This window comes from Typopeltis vanoorti, chromosome 8, assembly GCF_054136105.1.
Source record: "Typopeltis vanoorti isolate ZY-2024b chromosome 8, IOZ_Tvanoo_1.0, whole genome shotgun sequence".
NCBI classification, from domain to species: Eukaryota; Metazoa; Arthropoda; class Arachnida; order Uropygi; family Thelyphonidae; genus Typopeltis; species Typopeltis vanoorti.
Window position 1 is genome coordinate 28138413 of NC_143556.1, and position 22087 is coordinate 28160499.

The 22087-nt window shown below is 36.6% G+C and overlaps 1 protein-coding gene across 3 annotated transcripts in view; it reads left to right on the forward strand.

Annotated features, from left to right (window-relative positions):
- Positions 1-2960: 2960 nt before the first annotated feature.
- Positions 2961-22087, forward strand: part of LOC150103873 (rab-like protein 6) — a 330329-nt gene continuing 311202 nt past the window's right edge. For all 3 annotated transcript variants that reach the window (XM_090396585.1, XM_090396584.1, XM_090396583.1), the window contains exon 1: positions 2961-3117. The gene's annotated coding sequence lies outside the window, so the exon portion shown is untranslated. The remainder of the gene's footprint in view (positions 3118-22087) is intronic.

Consider the following 22087-nt stretch of genomic DNA (forward strand, 5'->3'; position numbering starts at 1 on the left):
CGTACTATCTTTATCAACGAAGTTCTTCTTAAAGACATCCATACATCCCAATGATCTAGTTCAGCAAGTTGTAGCCTACAAGGCAACGGATGTGTTAAAATATTCAGAAGATATTTTTGAGAATAGGACTGGTGGTGGGAGGACTAGGGGCCATACATGGAAGCTGGGCAAGAATGTGGTTAGCAAGGGTGTTAGAGCTAGGTTTTTTACTTTGCGAGTGGTGAATGAGTGGAATAAGCTGCCAGAGTCTGTTGTGGGTGCCATGACTGTGAATGAGTTCAAGGTGAGGTATGATAGATACTGTGTGAATGTCGAATAGTTGTTCTTGACATGATGTTATGCCTCCCTCGATGAGTTTGTCGACTCCCTTGAGTTGCCCGTAATGATAATAATAATAATAAAAGACCAAAAGCTATTTTAGCTTCCCGTAGTGATGCATAATCTCCATGCCCATCCAAGGCGAGCAAACTGCTCATAAAACTCTACCGTCATTGTAGCCGTAACAAATAGCAGGGAATATGAAAAGCTTCTTGCTTCACCCTTCATTAAAGACATTAATGTCAATTGTCAATGACGTGTTTATGCTTGCGGGCGTAACAATATGGCACTGTGGAAAACATAGTGCCGCTAGCGTCCTTCGCCCTCGTAAGTGCTACAAGATGGATTTTATTATTATTTTTTTTTACAAAATAAGATAATTGTATAGGATTGTTGATGATAAAATTAAATATTACAAGCAAATATAAATAAATTAATAAATATATTTATATATCGAGAAAAATTGGGGGTACTGCAGTTCTGCAGTGCCTATGCACGAACCGCTCCTGGTCAGTAGTAAAATCTCACGAGAAGAATGAAATTGAATTTGAGTTGCTAGGAGACAACTTTCTGAAGTAGCATGTGGCTGAAGGTAGTACCGTCTTAACACTGTTGTTGGCCTCTGGGCAAAGCAACGCACTAGGGCTCCCACCCATCCACCCATGGGAATGAAAATATAAATGATCAATAAGCGCCTCCGTAGCGCAATTGGAAGAACGACGGTACATTGCGCCCTTCGATTGAAATAGGCCTAAGTTCGATTCTCGTCGCGACGGGAGGAATCTTTATCTGGTCGATTTCAATCGATGGTGAGTTAGCCGATCTCATACGGAGGTATCAGGGTTTTTTCTCCCGGAAACTCGGGTTTTTCATCCCGCATACATACAAATCGGCCCTTCAGAACACACGCAATTTACAGACAAAAATTACTAGTTGTGGTGGTGTTGGAGGTGGGCGGTAGATGGCGTTGATTCGTAGTAGAGGTAAGGTGTAGAGACAGTTGAAGATGTCCTCCCGCGATGAGTCTTCGGACTCCTTGGAGGTATCAGGAATAATAATAATAATAATAATAATAATAATAATAATAATAATAATAATAATAATAATAATAATAAACTTAATCCTATAGATTTATTGATACTTTTAACAAAATCAATGTTTAAACATAAAAAACATGCTGTAAAGCAAGGAATAATCAATAGAACCTTTTGCGAAATTTCTTTGCAGAGAATTGATTTATTATTGGCTTATAGTCAATGTTCTTCAGGATGTCATTTTCCATGCATATGAGTTAAAGTCATTTCAAACCCTGCTTCACTGTTGTGCTGCGAATCTGATTCTTTGTAAGTTTCAATCTTGAAATTCAACGTTCCCCTGTGCTGTTGGTCACTACCATGCACATGAATATTCAGAGCGCAATTTTAAGTTCTCTGAAATTATTTTTCTATAAAACACAGAGAGAGTCTCACAATTTTTACCATGTAGTGCTTGCATTCATTTAGAAGCTATCCACAATCAAAATCTTTGTGATACACATTTCCAAAATGTTTACACTTTTTGTTTAGCTCATCAGAACCAATTGTTTTCAATTGAGTGAATAAGCTTCCACCTGAGAAAAAAAATGTTTTTAAATTTTATTTATAGTATAGTATGAAAAGTATATACATATTGACGTGTGCGCCATTTCCAGTTCGCTTTCTTAGTTCAGTATTCCAGCCAGAGGTTGAGTAATTTATATACTCTGCCAAGAAACCTCTCATGAACAATATGGCAGCATGGGGATCCTGGGCAACTGCCCAGTGTGCTTCAAGATGGCCCTGACTGAAGAAACTCTAAGCCAAACGGAACGGTGTTAGATCTTATTATAGTGTCAGATGGGGGTTTCAGTTAAAGATGTAACGAAATTGCCTCTTGCAGTATTCACTTGCGAAGTAGCTAAGTTTATGAATGTTCGGTTCAGAAAAAGATGACATGCTGAACTACAAAGTAGAAAATTATGTCCAAATGAGGAGGAGTATGCTGAGTTCTGCGCCATACTATCGGCTGCTGGACGGGAAGAATATTATTGTTATTTGACACCTCCAGGGGGTCCAAAGCCTCATCGAGGGAGAGTGTGCCTACAGCATCGAACGATTGTTACCCTTCCAGCTACTAACCGCGCTCAAACTTGCTTAATTTTTTGCATGAGCCTTTAGTAGCAGAGGCGGATCTACCAATCGACCAACCTTGCATAGGAAGTGTTTATTAAATAATGTGTGTGCCTACAATTCGAAGAATAAATAATAGAGTAGGATTGGAATGGATGTGTAATCTTATTAAGCAAGAGATTCGTAAGAAAAACATTATGTGGAAGGAATAAACTTTGTTTTAATACATCGGAATACCCTCCCACAGTCTCCAAAAGTTAAATAGGACTAAAACAGCCTTGCCTACTTCCTATGAAGGAATAAAATACGTTAGTTGATTTTTAAAATATATTTTAATGTGTTTTTAAATAACCTGTAACTGATGAAATCGATTATTTTCGTTTATCCTAAATTCTTTTAAGTTTCATAATAAATCAAACAAAATATATTACGGTAGACGGGGCAATAGTTTCGACAGCTGCAAGGGGAATAGTCATGATGTTGTTATACAGCGAAGGAGTAGTGCGAGTGAAACGGTGATGTAATGGATTGGTTAAGGAGTGTGCATATGTTACATGTGAAGCACATTTTTTGTTTTATTAGGAGAAAGATCATATGTCCAGATTTTTATCATCGAAATGATCTACTTCACTATATTTAGGTAGTCTTACAGGTAAGTCAATATCTGTTGTCTCTTACTTGTTCATGTTGATGTTGACTATCCTTCTAACCAGCTGCTTGTCGACATGAAAGTAAGTTGTCTCAAGAATAGGTCAAAGAACCTAGTAATAAGCTGATTTGCGATCTCTTCAAGTTAGAGAAAGATGCATTGTTCATTGGGAGCTGTTGTTGTTTCAAAATAACTCGAAAATATTTTTACTGCTTGAACACATGCTGTTAAGATATAGTGGCGAAAATATCATAATCATGAACTGGTTTATTTAAATGCTTTTAAGACAAACTTATAATATGCGTTTCCGTTAGAAAATTATGATCATCTACAGGAGCTTCTTATATTCCCAATAGAAAAGTTTATCCAAGCTTACTTAGATATCTATAGCTTTTGTGATGTTTGTCAATACTCTGAGTTTCGTCGTCATTTTCCTACCTATTTCCGTGAGGTACTTCGTATATGTATATAAAATTTGCATGATAGCAGAATAAATTAAAAAGCTTCACTTGAAATTTGACCAACAGTTTTCTTTTAAAAATATTCAATAATTAGTTTAGGTTCTTTTTTATTGGTAGTATTTTAAAACAGTCCTAATTGCATTAAACTATCTATGTCGTAGTCTTCTCAGTTTTTCTCAGCCATTTTTTTCCCCCCATAAATGTTCCTTTTGCTGATCTTCAACTTCCATTTTGCATAAATGGCTATCGTTTCAAATTGTATATTTGTATTTTCATAATTGTTCTATTTTAATATATTTCATGAATGTGGGCTTGTCTCTGATGACCTTCAGTGCTCCTACATCTACTTAGAACTAATTCTCATGTCTGTGATTTCTAGACATGAAATACTGTTTCTATCCTAATTCTCAAATTAATATGACAGAATTGAAGGTGAGTTAGCCAATCTCATGTGGAGGTATCAGTGTTTTTCATCCAACAGTATACAGGTAAATCGGCTATAAGAACACACAATTTACAGACAAAAAATGCTGCTGTTGGTGGTGGTGATGATGGACAGTTGATGGTAGTAGTGTCGTGTAGGTGGAGAATTAAGTAGTAGAGGAGATAGAGAAATGTGTATAGTGGAGTGTCCTCCTGCAATGAGTCCTTGGAGGTGTTATGCAATAATGGTTGTCAATTCAATGTGGAAAAGTGTAAAGTTATGCATTTTGGGATTAAAAGATTACCAGCTGTGTAATACTTTGATGGAACGGTACTCCAAAAGATTGATGAGGCTAGGGACTTGTAGGGTTTTTTCCGCCAGTTTATCTGGCGTTTTTCATCCCGCAAACAGGCAAACCGGCCCCGTGAACATACACCTCTACAGTCAAAAAAAATATATCCCCCCCCACCAGCGGCAGACCAGGCGACGGGTCGGTTGGGAGTAGTACTAACAAGAAGTCGCATCTAAGTAACACGTGGACCCTGCATAGGAAGCGGGAATAACGCGTAGAAGAAGAAGAAGAAGAAGACTAGTGGTGTGCCTCAGTGATCTGTTTTATGGCCATTGCTGTTTAACCTGTATGTTAATGATATTGTGATGAGTTTAACTTGTGATATGCAATAGTTTGCAGATGATGCAGAATTGGTTAGAACAATGCAGAGTCACACACATATGTTAATTGCTGTACAGGAGGACTTGAATAGATCATAAGAATGGGCAGGTTGGTTGGTTCATGGCTTATTGGTGCAATAACAGCAAAGGTTATAGCAATATACAAGTTCATAGGTTACATGGTACTTAAATAGTTAAGGATAATAATATGCATATACAAAAATTAAGTTTAGCAATGTTGGATCCACATATAGATAAAATTAATGCAAGAGTTACAGCAATACACATGGTCAGAAATGACAACACTACATAATACTCAAAGACAAACTAGCAAATAATATGCATGTGCAAAAGATCAAGCCAATTCAGTATCTACATATAAATAAAATTTCAGCAGTACATACTCAAAATGGTCAAAGAGAAATTAGTAAATAATATGTATGTACAAAAATTAAGTTGACAGTGCAGTATCTACATATAAACAAAATTATAGTGAAAAGTGTTTGTTCAAATTAATTCTTTATAGAAGATGAAAAACATGCAATCTGTCAGTCTGATAACTGCCTGAGTGGAATGAGCAGGTAAGTGGAACTGTCAGTTTAGTGTTGCATAGTGTAAGGCTTTAAAAGTTGGTAGTGCAATGGGATGCAAAGTATACATTTGGTGGGGAAACTTCTGAAGGAGGTAGGAGATGAGAGATCTCAGAGGAGTAGTGGCAGACAAGGACCCAAATTTCAGGACCCAGATTGCACAAGTTTTGGAGGAGCTTGTGGTTGGTTGGTCAGAGATTGTTCAGGCCTCAATATGGATTATTATGCACAGATTTGATCACCTAGTTTTCATAGTGATGAGGATATGTGACAAAGGTCCAGAGAAGATTCACATAAGTGCTAATTGGTATTTAGAAATGTGGAGTATTACAACAGGTTGAAAGAATTTAATTTACAAAGCCTTGTTAATAGGAGGAGGGAGAGGATATGATTTCAGACATAAGTTGGTCAGAAATTGTTACCAGATTAACATCAAAGAGATTTTACATAGAATGGAAGAGGGAGAATAGAACCTCCTCCTCTGTTCACATCCTTCTTAATTTCCAGGCCATCCCTGGAAACTAAGGAGAGTGTGAACAGAGGAGTGAGGAGCAGGTTTTTTTTTTGCATGGAAAGTAGTTGGTGAGTGGAATGCATTGCCTGAGTGTGTTGTGAATGCAGACACATTGAATGTGTTTAAGGCATGATTGAATGAGCTTTGTTTGTGGGATAGTATATACCTCCCATCATAAGTCTCTGACTCTATGGAGGTCAGATGTTAGTAATAATGATAGAAACAGCCACAAGTGATCCAAATTAAGAACAAAGTGCCACTTATCTTGAAAATTGCAAGATACAAGCATTTATTATTTACTCAAGGTGATCTTTTGTCATAGCAGCAGTGCTTTTCAGCAACCAGGGACTTACTGTTCTGGCAGTTGCATTTGCTCTATGAGTGACATTGGTATTTTTCTTGTTCTGAGCCTTTTCACAACTCCTTTAGGCATAGGATCATCTGCTGTGTAGATCTGTTTGCAAGCTGTCAAGCATTTATACAGCTTTTCTTCATGACCATGAAACAGTGATGCAAAATTGAAAACTGCGGCATAGGTTTTTACTCTTGTAACATTGTCTTAAAAAATATAAGGTTATCATTCAAGGATTGAAAACCTAAAAGTGGCTATTAGTTTGATCAATGCTTTGATCCCTCCTACATTACCAAAGATCAGTGAAGAAGAGAATTGGTGAGTGCTCACCTCACTGACTTAACAAGGGGGTAGTATGGTTATTAATCATTTGAAGTCCAGTTATTGATTACTGAGCTGCTGACTGACAATGGTGCTTTCATTTGACCCTGTAATGGGGAAGTGACTTTGACTAACTTTGAAAATTGCACAAGTTAGCATTTGTTTTGTAATGCTATTCAAGTTAAAAATCTGAAATATATGTTTCACATTGCAACCATTGGAAAACTTTGTTTTCCAATGGTTGCAATACCATAAAAACCAACATTAGCTGTTCCACACATCCTTCTCAATGTACATATGTGAGGAAATGGAAGGAATAGCTAATATGTTTTCATTTGTAACCATTGGATAGGAAGATCTGGCAAATAAAGGAGAGTTCAGCTTCAAGGGAAGCCTTAGTAGAGCAGAGATTGGAGGCTCTGTTGACAAGGGTTTTGGTGATCATCAAATTTTGATGATCACCATATGACAGCAAATTGCCTTTCTTATATGGTTGGATCAATGGTAGATAACTATATTCAAGGTTCGGAAAGAGATATGGAATTGTGTAGACTGAATTGGAGACAATAATGTTAAAAAGCTCTGTGCTTCTGTTAGAATCTGATTTGAATAATCTGGCACCATGAACAGATGAATGAGAATACAAGTTCAGTGTTATTAAGTGGTCATCACTTTGACCAGAAGAGATAGAATGATGTGTATTATAGGGATGCTTTATGATGTGTAAGAGTAATGAATTTGGGGACTTAGAGAGTTGAAATTTAGAGGGGACACTGCAGGTAATTTTTCATAACAGAAATTTTTCGTTATATGGAAGGTGGGGAGAGAACACGGGGGCATCCATGGAAGTTAAATTTATTTGCAGTCAAGAAGAGGGTAAGAGCTAGGTTTTTCTCCCAGAGAGCAGTGAGTGAGTGGAATAATTTGCCCTTACGGGTAGTGAGTGCATCTAGTGTGAATGAATTCAAGGGTAGGTATGATAGCTAGGTTGGGTAATTTACAGCTTCCCTCGATGAATCCTTGACTCCCTGGAGGTCTCAAATAACAATAAATTTAGTTTAATCCTTTATCCAAGTGTAAGCAAACCAAAGTAAAATAATTTTATTATAGTCTAACCAAGTGAGGAAAAACCTTCCAACATCTTTCTCTAAATCCTGAGTAATTTAATAATAATGTGAGACACCTTTTGGCAATTTGTTTAGGTAAAGATGACCTCTCTATAGCTTCCCCCTTGGTATCACCACCTCTGGGTCTGGCTTCCACTGATGAGACCAATAAAGGTCAAAACCAGTCTGGGTAGTGGCCCTTCCCTTAATGCATAGCATTATGCATGTCTGCAAGGAGATGTGCTTTGCATTATGGGACATACTAAAACGAGGAGTGATGACAGCTTGGTCCACCTTTATCACGAGTTGCCTCAGTCCTGAAGATACTTCAGGCACAAACTTTGTTTGCTTACACTTGGATAAAGGATTAAACTAAATTTATTATATAATAAATTTAGTTTAATCCTTTATCCAAGTGTGTGCAAACAAAGTTTGCACCTGAAAGTATCTTCCGGACTGGGGTAAAGTGGTGCAACTTCTTGCAAAGGTGGAGCAAGCTACCAACACTCCTATCCCAGTATCTCCCATAATGCAAAACACATCTCCTTGTGGATATTACATACATATCAGCAAGGAGATGTGTTTTGCATTATGGGAGATACTGGGATAGGAGTGTTGGTAGCTTGCTCCACCTTTGCAAGGAGTTTCCCAGTGTTGTACCACTTTACCTCAGTCCTGAAGATACTTTCTGGCGCAAACTTTATTGGCACACATGTGGATAAAGGATTAAACTAAATTTATTATAGTTTGACCAAGTGAAAAATAAACTTTCAAAAAAAAATAAATTTATTATAGTTTAATCTTCCAACATCATTCTCTCAATCCAGAGTAATTTAATAATAAGGTGAGACACCTTTGGGCAACTCATATAGGTAAAGATGACTTTTCCATTGTTTCCGCCTTCGTATCACCACCTCTGTGTCTGGCTCCTACTGAAGAGACCTCAATAAAGGTTGAAACCAGTCTAAGTAGTGGCCCTTCCCTTGATGCATAGCATCAGTGGTGCACCCAGAAGGGGACCAAGGGGCCCGGGCACCCCCCAAAGAAATGGAAAAAACACTAGAAAAATTTCCAAAAATCTTTTCCTAATTAAAATTCATTTTTTTTATTTATGTTGTGTGCTACTTATGAATTAGCGATTACTGCAGATGCTCAGTTATAGGTCGTATGCGATATGTAGTGTGTATTCGCAAAACGTTTACTCAACTCGCCCCCCCCCCCCCCCAAAAAAAAAGGTTAAATCCTGAGCGCTTGGCCCTCTCCAAGATTAAATCCTGAGTGCGCCACTGCATAGCATTATACATGTCCACAAGGAGATGTGCTTTGCATTATGGGAGATACTAAGACAGGGAGTGATGAGAGCTTGGTCCACCTTTACCACGAGTTGCCTCAATCCTGAAGATACTTCAGGCGCAAACTTTGTTTGCTTACACTTGTATAAAGGATTAAACTAAATTTATTATATTATGCTAGGAATACAGTTTTCCAGGGAAAGGAAGGATGAAATGTATATCTAATGGCTGAAATGCATTGAAGGAGATATGAATCTAGAAGGGTTGTGGATAAGGAGCTGAAATTTACAGGACGTGTTGTGAAAGTTTTGATGATAACTTACTGGATTAATGCAATGATGAAAATATTGATAAATGAGGATAAAAATGTTGTTTTCCATTTTATAAAACCTTGATTAGATCATGTTTGAATTAATATGTACAATTTGGTCACATGATTGTTCATGATAATGTTTCATGGTATAAAAATCGGTACAAAATACTCAATAAATTGAGTATTTTGTGCTTTGTAAGAAATAGAACGTTAGTTCCTTTTCAGCTACAATTATTTCCAACAATTAACAAAAAATGATTGGATTGTTGCAGAAATAATTGTAGCTGAAAAGGAACTAACGTTCTATCAAGGTGGCTTCTGAGGACCAGATAAAAAAAAAAAAAAAAAACAAGCTAAATATGGTCTTAGAGTAAGACTCTTCAAGATCTTATGCAAATTAATGCAGTAGTACTTAGGGGGGAATGTTTTATAGCTGATGCTGATTTTATAAATAGTCTCTCAGAACTCTAGTGACTTCTATACAACACAGTTTTCTTCCATTTAATCCTTTGTGAAAGAGTATGATGTAGAAAGTTTTTACCTTGGGTATATATTATGTTAAAGATACCAAGCAATTTTATAAGCTAGATTTTTAATCCTTTTTCCCCAAGTAAGCAAACAGACAAGTAAGTCAAGTTTGCAACTGCACGTAGTGCAACTCGTGGTAAAGGTGGAGTAAGCTCTGATCACTTTCCTTAGAATTTTCCCCTAATGCAAAACACATTTCCTTGCAGAGATGTATGATGCTATGCATTAAGGTAATGGTCATTACCCAGACCGGTTTTGACCTTTATTGAGGTCTCGTCAGTGCGAGCCAGACCTAAAAAAAAAAAAAAAAAAAAAAAAAAAAAAAAAAAAATGCCAAGGGTGAAGATATATAGAGCTTATAAATTTTACCTAAACAATTTGCCATAAGGTGCTTTTGTTATGTCCCTATCTTACGATTTTGTTTGTCTTACAAATTGCATTCATCTATATTCTTCTAACTTCTACTTTCAAGACATCACCAAATTTTCTACTAATATCTGAGTTATTGTTCCCGTAGTATCCCTAGTATTTGTATTTTAACTGCGCCCTTTGGGATATTTAGTTTAAGATATTTTATACATAAACAGAGAAAGGAACTCAAATATCTGAGAGTGTAACTATTGCAGTCGTGACACTATTTCTTGTTACTCAACATTAATTCCTTAAACTTCCCGTTACTTAACATTAATTCCCCACGTGGTTAGGCTCGAATGTTTCTAAGCAGTGCATTGGATTAGCAATATCAGACAACTTTTTTTTTTATCATTAAACAAAAGGTTTATTATTTCTCTAAACATGGTACATATCAAAATACTCAACTAAATTACTTACTCACTAAAATTAGCTTAATACAAGTAGTTGGGCTATGATTCGACAAAAGTTACTACGATCATGCCGCCACAAAATTTCATACAAAACATGAATTCACTTAACATGGAAAAATTAGATCACCACACATTATTAGATTATTCAACTTCAAGTACACTAACAAAATCATTAACTACTCTAGCACATACTTATGACAAATTCCGATTCTCTACACATCACACTAGGCATTCAAATTCCTCAGGCTACTTGATTACTCAATTTACATTAATCAAACTCAATATTAATAAAACAATTTACTTCATTAACACACAACTATGTCATTAACTTTCCTTTTACAATATAGTAGGCACTCAAGATTCTTAGGATAATTAATTATTCACAAATTATCAACACTAGCTAGTTTACTTTTAACACTCTATCAAATTCTAAAGTCCTATTATAATTTCTCCCTAATCACTTTAACAGTTCCGTATTATGACAATGGTACCTATCACAAACAACTTCTAGTTAACATAAGACAAAATTCACAATACCTTTCTTTAGCTTCACTTATGGGCCTTTACCTTCTACTGAACGAACTTGCTTGCATAACTTCTTGCAATTCAGGGCTATATAAACATCTGCGCCGTCGGCTGTACTATCCGAAACGAGGACATCGATATTTTCACAGCTTCCTATGACTCTATGGTATATTTCACTTTCTACATGGGAATAGCTTTCCCGCTCACCTTCGATTCCTTGTGGCATGAGGGTATAAGCCATATCTCTCCACTCAGGAACACCGTGAAATCCACTAGAAAACCAAACTAAAACCACCGCGACTATCCAAACGTTTCTTCTCCTCTGGCAAAAGGGCCTCATGCCTCCTTGACTACCTAAACGTCTTCCCCAAAAAACCAAAAGGGTCTACTCTTTGAAAAGCCTCGAGGTGGGGGTTACCAACCCTTTTATAGCTGCTCCCCTAACGGCGCCCTTTCTTACTTCTTTTTCCTGCCTCCTACTTGTATTCCGTCTGTCTACCAATTGGGTAGCATTTGGCCGCCATACGTCATTTTGATCGGCAACTCATAATGAAGTTTCTATCCAGGTATAGGCCCTAAGTGATATTCCGTTATTTCTCTTGTTAGCCTCTATCTTAACCCCCTTTTAAACCTTTTCTCAGAATTCTACTTAATGCTTAATCTGTAGCCTCTTACATAGCATATTTCATGACTCATTCTTTTATACTTATGCACTTAACTCTTTCATTCTTAATCACATTACTATATTAATTCTTAGTTAGCTACTTATTTAATACAAATTCCTTGTTTAGTCATAATACATCGTAATACATTCTTTTCTTTTGTTATCTTAACTAAACAATAGACCTTTACATTTTACTCAATTTATACTGGATGCAAGAATATTTTATTAATTAAATTATCCTTTTTATGCAGGGGTTTTTATTTATGTTATTTATTTTTCATGTTACACCATGATAACTGAGAATACTATATTCTCAAGATATCAGGTGTAACACTTTGACTTCATTAAATAAAAATCTCAGGATGAGAGTAAGATGTAGAAAGTTTTTACCTTGGGTATATAATATGTTAAAGATACCAAGCAATTTTATAAGCTAGATTTTTATTGTAAGCTAGGTATTTTTTGAGCTTTGCATTAGGGGAAAATTCTAAGGAAATTGATCAGAGCTTGCTCCACCTTTACCACGAGTTGCCTAGTGTTGCACTACGTGCAGCCACAAACTTGACTTACTTGTCTGTTTGCTTACTTGGGGAAAAAGGATTAAAAACCTAGCTTATAAAATTGCTTGATATCTTGTACAAGTGAAAGAGTATCTAGAGCATCATCTGCCAATCCTGACTTTCCATACAGATGGTTGTGAATGTAGTTTTATGATCTTCAAGGTTGAGGTTAGCAGGTCTGCTGGTTTCTCCGAAGTAGGCAAAAGTTTGTTGTAATCTTGTATGTATGGATGTGTGTATCAGGTGTAAGGGTAATAGCAAAGGTATGCAGTACATTGTCTGTTTTATATGGTGTGTAGCTGTTGGTACAAAGAAATAAGGGTCACAAATATAACTGTATTCTGTGTAAACGGTTATATCAAAAATATTCCTAGCCCTGTGTGTGTTTTGAAGATGCTATTCAGATGGTAAGGTTTTTAAATTTGCTGGGAGGCTGCATACTCAAGTGTATTATACTAGAGAAAGTGGTGGCACAAGTGATCTTGGGATGATGTTGAATGAAAATTGAAATTAAAGGAACATTTTTTGGTTACCTAGATTGGAAGAGAGAGGATTTAAAAAAAAAAAAAATCTGTTGTCTCTTTCTCAACTTTGACATCAAATTACTATATGACAGTCTTTCAGATATTTTCATAAAGATTAATGTGTGTGTGATCTCTCTTTTCTAGAAATTTTTTCACTTTATCATGAAATATAAGTAAATTAGCCAGCTTGGTTGACTGCTTGGCTTGCATAACTGCTCTCCAACCAACAGGTGGTAGATTTGAATTCCATTATAGGCATGAATGTTTCATTACCTTTAGTTCGGAGATGAATTTCATCACCTTGCATGAGGTCACTTATTGGAGGCCTGAAATACATTAAAAAAGCTTCATGTTTGGGTTTCCAGATTACATTAAAAAAAAAAATTATTAGAAAAATCCTTATCCTGTCCACAAATGATTGTAAATAAATTGTAGGTTTACAATCTTTCATAGGTGAGTCATATACAAAAAAAAATAAAAAATGCAAGAGCTTTCCTTTTAAACATATGCTGCTTGCATGTAGAAAATATTTTTTAGCCTCACTCTGTTTCCTTTATTACTTGAATAAAGATAACTCAGATTTATAACCTATCTTTATAACTTTCATTCATATTTATTACTATTAAATAGCATCTCTATGGTATTCACACAGTATATGTAATGCCTTTCCTTAAGCTTGCTCACTGACACATCACTTATCGCCCATTTAACAATCCATTCCACTCATTCACTATCCAAACCAAAAAAATCTAGTCCTTATATCCTTACTACGTTCTTGTATAACTTCCAGGAATTACTGGTTGTTCGATCTCTTCTTTTTTGTCATCCGTTGAGAAATTTCTTCTACATCAATCCTATAAAAATTCTTTAGTAATTGGTGTGAGGTAGAGGTAGGCAGAACAGGATATTTAGTGGAGTGCCGCTAACAGACCAAGGAGCACAGAGGGTGGGGACCAGGAGATGTTTAGGCAGTTGAGCTTAGCAAGTGCAAGAAGAATGATTGTTATGAGAGATTTTAACTACAGCAGTATAAATTGGGAAAGGAAGATGCATGTAGCAATAAGGGAATGGAATTTCTAGAATTCTTGAGAGACAAATGTCTTAGGCAACATGTAATAGAGGGAACAAGAGGTTCAAGAGTTTTGGATTTGGTCATAGCATCAGAAGAGTTGATAATAACTGTGATGACATCTCTTCCACCAGTTCGAGAGAGTGACTATGTAGTTTTAACTTGGAAGATGAATAGACATGCAGGAGTATCAAAAAGACAGGAGCATATGTGGAATTATAAGGTAGGTGATTATAATAGTCTTAGACGTCAACTTGGGGAAGTTTCATGGAGGGAGGAATTAGAGGGATGAGATATCATTAGTGCTTGGGAATTTGTGAAGGAATATTTGTTAGCAGCAATAGTAAGCTGTATTCCACGAGTGAAGAAGAGGACACAATTTGAAGTAAAGTGGATGACAAACAATATTAAACAGGAACTACATGTGAAAAGAAGGGGCTATGGAAGAAGTATAAGGAGACAGGTGAAGAGTATAAGACACAGGCCAGGAGAGTGACTAGTATGACAAGGAAGGCAAACTGGAATATGAGAAGAGATTGGCACTAAGATCCAAAGAAAATCCTAGGGAATTTTTTAGCTATGTGGCCAGTAGAGGAGAAATGACTGTGGAAGATTGATATAGTGGAATTGTTCAATGAACACTTTATTCATGGGTACTTCATCCTGCAGGAGTAAATTTTAATACTAGAGAGATAGGGCAGGTTTGAGGTTTAGAGGTGCAGGAGGAGAATGTGTTCCAGATGTTAGTAATCTGGATGTCAGTAAAGCTGTGGGACTGGATGGTATTTCACCATGAGTTTTGAGAGAACGTGCTAAAAAACTGATAGCTCCTTTGACCTGGCTTTTCAGTGAAAGTCTGGGTATGGGAAAGGCCCAGGGAATGGAAGGAAGGAAGGTAAGATAGTTCCATTGCATAAGGGTGATAGCAGACTGGAAGTGTCTAATTATACACCAGTTTGTGTGTTATCAGTAGTTAAGATCTTGGAGAAATTAGTGAGGGACCATATACAGCATTGGGTAGATGAGGGTAATGTTATCTGTGAGAGTCAACATGGATTTGTGAAGGGGTGCTCTTGTTTTAGTAATATTCTAGCCTTTTATAATAAAGTTACAAGAGCAGTAGATGAGGAAAAGGCATATACTGCCATTTTCTTGGATTTAGCGAAGGCATTTGACAGGGTGCCACTTGATAAGCTGATATTTAAGTTACAGTACGTCTGGATGTCAGGTTGGTCAACTGGATTCAGGATTGGCTGCCCGATAGGTATCAGAGAGTTGTGTATGGTGGGGCAGAGGGTTACAAGTGGGGTACCACAGGGCTCAGTACTGGGACCTATACTGTTTAACCTTTATATCAGTGGATTGCAGAGTGATATTCAGTTGTTTGCAGATGATGCAAAGCTGAGAAGGGTTATTAGTAATAGTGCAGATGTGGTAGCCCTGCAAGAGGTTTTGAATAAGCTAGACAGATGGGCAAATGAATGGGGATGTCAGTTTAATGCAGCAAAATGTAAGCTCTTGAGGTTTGGGACACATCGATGGGACGCTGCATACTCTATTGGAGGAGCTATACTGGAGGAAGTAGGGGAGACGAGATCTGGAGTTGATGATTGATAGAAACCTGAAATTTAGGGGATATATTGCAAAGGTGGTGAAGTTAACACAGTGGATTGCTGCAATAATGAGAAGGACACTGATCAGCAGAGATAAAAGAGTTATCATTCCGTTGTATAAGACTGAGCAGATCACATTTAGACTATTGTTCACATATTTGGTCTCCTGGATTTGAAGGGGATAAACTAATTGTGGAAAGGGTACAAAGGCAGATAACAAAGATGGTTTCAGGACTGTACAATGCAGAGTTTGGTGGATAGAAGGAGAGGTGATACGATTGAGACTTTTAAGCTGTTGAGAGGTGGTTACATGGTTGACACTGGGGAGTTCTTTCGCTTGGTTGAACAGCATGAAGGGGTGATGACAAGAGCCATCCCTGAAAGTTATGAAAGGAAACTGTGAGCAATAGGGTGAGGAGTGGTTTCTTTGCTTGGAGGGTGGTTGAACCATGGAATGCATTGCCTGATAGAGTGGTGAGAGCGAGAATGGTCAAAGAGTTTAAGGAGTGGTATGATAAACTTTGTGTTTCCTAAGAGGGGTTTCTCACGATGAGTCTTGATAAACTTTGTGTTTCCTAGGAAGGACTTCCTGCAATGAGTCTTTTGACTCCATGGAGGCCTGAATAATAATATATCCTCTTTTCCGTCTGTCAACAAAACTTTGTAGCGTGTGCGTGTGCATGCACACACACAGACAGAGAGAGAAGGCCTCAATGTCAGACACAACCAAATCCAGCAGTAATGTATAGTAATCAGTCTAGCTTAACAGAAACCAATCTAGTGGGAAGAAGAATGGAAAACATCAAAAAGCGGATCAACAACAAAAGAATTCTTTCCTAGCATCAGAAACAGACTCCGGCTGAAAAGACATGCCATTTCTCCAGGTTTAACCACGCTACTAATGGGACATGGACAACTATGACACTACCTTCACAGATTCCATATCCTGGAATCACCATCGCGCATTTGCAGTCCACACCTTCAACAGACTGTTGACGACATACTTTACGACTGTCAGCTATTGGACTTCATCCGGATGCCCCTAATACAACACGTCATCACTTCCGGAGACAAGTGGCCAGTGTCAAGACAAAGACTTATCTAATACTATTACATAGAATTAACTAAATTTGCTAATAAAATCAATTTCCAGTCCTTGTGAGCTAACATAAATACTGTTATTATGTGAATTATATTGTATAGTGTTAATATATGTATATATAAAAATCTAAATGTAAATATGAAAATTCATACAAAAATATAAATAGAAATGTTAATCAGTACTTATAAGCTACATGTAATATAAGCATTGTAGTGCAATGGAGCATGTAGGAATAAATTACCTCCTAGTAGGGTTACTATTAGGAGGAAAAAGTAAACACACACACATCTTGCAATCTATCTCCCACTTCACCATCTTCGGAGAGCCTGTCAGTATCAAAGATACTCTTTGGTTGGAAAGACCTAGATTTGAATCCCGTCTGGAATGTGAAGAACTTTTAAGAATTTTTTTTCATCTGAAGGTTGAAGGTGTGTTTATTTTATTTTTATGTACAGACATGATACACTGATCTCATAGCTATAACTGCTTGGGCTGCAATTCCAAACAACCACATTCCCACGCTCTTGCTCACTCATCATTGAATCCTTCACAAACTTCCTCATTCCAAAAAATTCTGTAATTTCTTTGGAATGAGGAAGTTTGTCCCCTAAATCCATAGCTTTATCAGTTGCGTTGTTCATTTCCATCATTATAACCGTTTGTGATTTTTTTCACACCAAAGCACCTAACTTTACACAGCACATTAGCAATTCATTGCCACTGATGCTTTTAAAGCATCAGACTCGTATTTGTGTATGTGTCACTTCCATTTTTAAGCTTTGCCATACCTAACCTGTTTCTATGCTGCATAACTTGGTTTGGGCATTCAAATTGTGTGAATCTATAGGCACTGTGACCAGGTCATTTGGAACGGCCTTGGGACAGTATCATAAAGAGTGGCAGTGAACATGTTAAACTGGTTCACTGCCACTCTTTATGATACTGTCCAACCAGGCATGTGGTTAAATTTGTGTTGCAAGAGTAGAAAACTTCAAAATAATGGTGAACCCAGGAAGTTAAAGGAGCAGTCCTGGAAAAAGGACTGTTCCTATCTAAAGTTCTTGACATAACAAAGTAAGACAGCAGCTGAGTTCTTTGTAAAAGCAGCTAATCAAGTCGTGGGAAGACTGGTAAACTATAAATATCATGTGGTTGAATTTTTATAGATATGGCTAAGTATATTAATGTAAGTTTTTCAATTCATTGAATTTTAAGGGCTTCTAAAATAGTTAATATTGAGATTGAATCAAATTCCTTTTCAAAATCATTAAATGCCTGGCCTAAGGATTTTTGATATTCATTTGTCATATCATATATACAGTATATGATCAATGGTGCTGTAATTTTTTTCTGAATCCTGCTTGTTTTGGAGGTTGGCAAAAATCTAGTTTTTGTTATTCTGCTGCTAGTGATTTTTGTAAAAATTTTGTACATTGTTGAAAGGAGACTGATAGGGTGGTAATTTTTAATATCCTCTCTCTCTCTCCCTTCCTTTTTAAAAACTATAATAACGATAACATTATTCCAACTCTTTGGTATTCTCTTCTGTCTTAGGCAGGTGTAAATTTTACTTAAGATAGTTAAGACTAGTACATCACCTGCTTTCAGAACTTCAGGTGAAGATGAGTTATCAACAGGTGTTTCCATTACTCATGCTATCCATTGCGTACTGAATTCTTTTAAAACATCAGGGCATATTTCAAAATCATTCTTTTAGGAAACTCAGCAGAATAACTTCAACAAATGATTAATGAATTGAATGCAGAAAGTAAATAAGAAAAGATTAAATATAAACAAAGACAAAAAAAAAAAAAAAGTATAAAATATATTACCGAAAAACCAATACAAATGGAACATCAGGAAATTGATGTAGTTTACATAAGTCTTGGGAATCATAATATAATTTGGCATAGACTCTTTATATTCTTTGTCTTTAATTAGTGCTCTGTTTTCATCTTTCAGAGTTATTAATTTATTTTGTCCTATGGAGACCTCTCTTCTCACTCCTTTTAAACTCATGTTTTATATTGTAATTCTAATTCTTCTCGTGCTGAAGTTTCTAATTTCTTATGTCCTTTTTCTTATTGTTTAACATAGCTCTGGGAATTCTATTTTACTTATCATGTCTGAATCACTTTTCATTTATCATCTCTTTCTGAGAAGGTTTAGGATTTCATCATAAATTTTTTTTCATCTACATCTTTAAAATAAGGAACAGGTATTGCATTTCCTATTTAAAAAAAAAAAAAAAAAAGGGAGTTAGACAGGGTGATTCAATTTCACTTAATTACAGCATCCCTAGAAAAAATTTTGAAAATCCTGGATTGGAAAAACTGAAGGAATTATGGTAAATGGGAAAGAACCAAATCACCTGTGATTTGCTAATGGCATAGTTCTTTTAGGAAACTCACCAGAAGAACTTCAAATGATCACTGAAATGAATGCAGAAAGTAAAAAACAAAGGATTAAATATAAACAAAGACAAAAAACAAAGTATAAAATAAATATATTACCGAAAAGCCACTTCAAATGTAACATCAGGAAATTGATGTAGTTTAACTAAGACAAATGATCACAGTAGAGGATGACTGTAAAGAAGAAGTTATACATAGAATTCAATTTGGTTGGAAAAATTCAATAGCCTTGGGAAAACACTGTGAAGCACTCAAAGGAAATATCCCTATCTGCCTTAAAAGAAAAATATTCGTGAGTTATATACTTCCAGTCATGACATATAGAAGCGAAACATGGACTTTGACTAAAAGACCAACAAGTTGAGTATTAGTAAAAGGGAAAGATCATTACTTGGTATTGCCATTCTAGATAGAAAGCGCATTACTTGGGTCAGAGCTTAGACTAAGGTGACAGACATAACAGCCATTAATCGGACAAAGTTGATATCTGAATGGTATCCTAGAGATGAAAAGAGAACTACAGGAAGACCAAAAAGATGGTGGGAGGATGAGATTAAAGATATGGCTGGAACTCAGTGGCATAGAAAGGCTCAAGATAGGAATGGATGACTTTAGGAGATGCCTTCATCTAGCAGTAGACAGAAAATGGCTGGTGATAATAAATATCATGAAGATGACAAAATATTCTGCAGGCTATAAGCTGACAATGGAGGAATAGTACTGTGGAAGGAATTAAAGATGAGGTTACTTAATTCCTTTATGTTTGGAGTAATTATTTTTAAAGATTGTTAAATGAAACAAGCACCGACAGCACATTGCATTCCTCTTGAATATTTTCTACAAATCAGCGCGCGCGCACACACACACACACATATATATATTTATCAATACTATTTTTTCAGAATGTATTCTAAAGTGCTGGTAAATAGATTTGAGGAGATCACATCGCCTTGGCAGACCCCTCTCTTTATATCTATATTTATAGGTTGATCAAATAGGGTTATTTGTGTGGTCTGATTTTTGTTAATTTCTTTTATCATGTGGATATAAGTAGGGTCCACATTTATTTCCAGTAAGGCATTGATGACTGCATTGTGTTCTATGGTATCAAATGCTTTTTTAAAATCAATAAAGAGGAAACATAGAGGGATTCGGTATTCTTTGCATTTTTCTGTTAGTTGTGAAATGACCTGGATATGATCTATTGTGCCTCTTCTGAATCCTGCCTGCTCTCTGCTGGAGTTGTATTCTAGAGTGTTTTGGATTCTGTTCAGTATTACCTGTTCATGATCTTATACATGTGAGAGAGTAGACAGATTAGACGATAGTTTTTTATGTCTTCCTAAACCTAAATGGAGGAATAAGCATAGATGGTAAAAAGCTACAAATTCTTATGTGGGATATCAGTACTAGATCATCAGCAAACATAAGAATTTGTAGTTTTTCACCATCTATGCTTTTTTACTGTTTTCTATCAGTAAGATAGGCTTAGAAATGAATCTAGAAAAAACAAAATGGATCAAAAACATCTACACAAATGACATTCACCTATGTATTGATAACATAGGTGACTGTCATTTAGAACAAGTTGACTCATACAACTTGTTCTAAATGAACAAGTACTTAGGACAAACAATAAAAATCAATAACGATTTATCTGAAGAACTAGCAAAAAGAAAGAAAGCTGCATGGCTATCATTCAACAGACTAAAAGAAACACTTACTGATCCAAATTTTGACATCTCTCCGAAGGCAAAACTATTTAATAGTGATATTCTACCATCACTCACATATGGATCAGAAACATAGAACATGAAAAGAAAAGAAGAAGAGACTCTCAGAATAACTCAGCATGCAATAGAATGCAGGATTTGTAACATCAGCAGAATGGAACATATTAGAAACACGGAACTAAGAAAGAGATCAGGCATAAAAGATGTGGTAACTGCAGTATATGAAAGCAAGATGAGATGGGCAGGTCACATAGCCAGACTTAAGGATAACAGATGGACATATAGAATACTCAACTGGCAACCAAGAATAAAGAGAAAACCAGGAAGACCACCTACAAGATGGGAAGAACCACTAGTGACATCTATGGATATAACATGGAAGAGAGAGGATCAAGATCGTTGGAGGCATCTTTGTGACCTGCACTCACGGAGAAACACGGGTTCATCAAGATATTATTATTACTACCCCAAGACCTCGTGGAGTCAAAGACTCATCTGGGAGGTCCTTTTAACACACACACACACACACACACACACACACACACACACACACACACACACACACACACACACACACACACACACACATCTCATCATACCATGTCTTAAACACACTCAAACTCCTTGCAGACACTACACTCTCAGGCAAGGCATTCCAATCATTCACAACTCTGCACGAAAAAACCTCCCTCTCACTCCCCTACTCACACCCTCTTTATACAGTTTCCGGGGATGACCTTTGGTTCTCCCCTGATCTCCCACTATTCTCTGTAGAACTTCTCCAGCATTAATCCTATAACAACCCCTTACCAACTTGTAGGTCTCTATCATATCTCCCCTCTTCCTCCTGTCTACCAGCCTTTGCAAATTACATCTTCTCAATCTTTCCTCATACTTGACATTCCAGAGGTCAGAAACTACCTTAGTCAGTCGCCTTTGGACCCTTCCAACATATCTTCCTCCTTCTGAAAACTCGGTGACCAAATCTGGGCACAATATCCCTGTGTGGCCTAATCAAAGCTTTATACAATGGAACAAGAATCTCCCTACTTTTACACGTCAGTGTCCTCCGCATCATTCCCAGAAGCCTTTGTGTTGTCTTCACAATTTTGGTGATGTGCCCCCTAAATTTTAGATTCTTATCCACTATCACCCCCCAGATCTCTTATTTCCTCTACTTCCAACAATATATTCTCACCAAGCATAAATTCTGCATCCCATCTTTGTTTTCCATATTTTAAAACCTTACATTTTGCAACATTGAACTCGCATCCCCATTTCCGTGCCCAATCACTCAATTTATTCAAGTCTTCTTGTAAGGCCACAACATCTTCACTACTCTTTATGGTTCATCCCAACTTTGCATCATCAT